Source organism: Carlito syrichta, unplaced genomic scaffold, assembly GCF_000164805.1.
Source record: "Carlito syrichta isolate Samal-C Ts95f unplaced genomic scaffold, Tarsius_syrichta-2.0.1 Scaffold117986, whole genome shotgun sequence".
Classification (NCBI taxonomy): Eukaryota; Metazoa; Chordata; class Mammalia; order Primates; family Tarsiidae; genus Carlito; species Carlito syrichta.
The window spans coordinates 65,384-66,432 of NW_007062082.1; the positions used below are offsets into that span (position 1 = coordinate 65,384).

The window sequence follows — 1,049 nt, forward strand, 5'->3', positions numbered from 1 at the left end:
TCATTCATAAGCCAAGTCATTACAACTAATGACAGTTAACACCTCATCATACAGTCTCAAGGTCTGTGCAAAATTAATTACTTTGGCGACAGAGCCAGTGGGGATGTTGGGGATGCCGGAATGAGGTGCACATTACATGTGAGAAGTGGGCTTCTTAAAAATCAGTTTTTAAAATAATCTAATATTTTTTTTAAATTGAGTGAGTCATACGTTGTATGAAAAAAGAACATTAAAAATAGATTAAATATATTCCAAAAAAATTAAATAGTTAAAAATGTATTACATTTTTGAGTGAGATTTTTAAGGAATTCTTGAAGGACCTGCAGAACACGGTTTGAGAACCACCGAGAAATCCAGCCTCCCTGTTTTACAGATGGGAAGACTGAGGCCAGCAAGGGGGTAGGGCTTACCCAGAATCCCACAGGAAGATGGAGGAGATGGTTAGATACACAGAGGGTATCACTGCTCCCTGTATTTACAAGTGTGTCCTGTTCTCCAGACAGGAGTAGAGAGACATCCGGCCCAGACACACCCAAAATTAGCCGAGCCCCTCTCTGGGCTGAATTGTGCCCACTGTCTGTCTATGCAGCACTGAGCCAGCGATAGTAATGTCTCCTTTTCCTCCCACAGCGATGCCCTCCTAGCCAGCCGCCACGGGATGGAGGGCTTCATGGACTCAGGGACACAGACGGACGCCGTGGTGGTGCTGTCCTTGGCTCAGGCCGCCGTGCTGGGCCTGGTCTCGGAAAATGAGCTCTTTGGAGCCACCATAAGCGCTGAGGCCTTCTACCCGGACCTGGGGCCGGAGCTGTCCGGGGCAGCCATGGGGGAGCCCGGGCCACCAGGCCCTGACGTCTACCAGCTGGCCTGCAACGGGCGAGCCTTGGAGGAGCCGGCGGAAGAGGAGGTGCTAGAAGTGGAGGCGGCCTTTGAGAAGCACACCCGGCGGAAGACGCGGCCCCCTGTGCGGCTGGTGCCCAAGGTCAAGTTCGAGAAGGTGGAGGAGGAGGAGCAGGAGGTCTATGAGGTTTCTGTGCCTGGCGACGACA

The 1,049-nt window shown here is 51.5% G+C and overlaps 1 pseudogene across 1 annotated transcript in view; it reads left to right on the forward strand.

Annotated features, from left to right (window-relative positions):
• The first annotated feature begins 633 nt into the window (after window positions 1-633).
• Window positions 634-1,049, forward strand: part of LOC103249217 — a 1,521-nt pseudogene continuing 1,105 nt past the window's right edge. The window contains exon 1 of the transcript XR_002481363.1: window positions 634-1,049. This exon is cut by the window's right edge and continues 1,105 nt beyond it. The product of XR_002481363.1 is annotated as a zinc finger protein 710 pseudogene (transcript).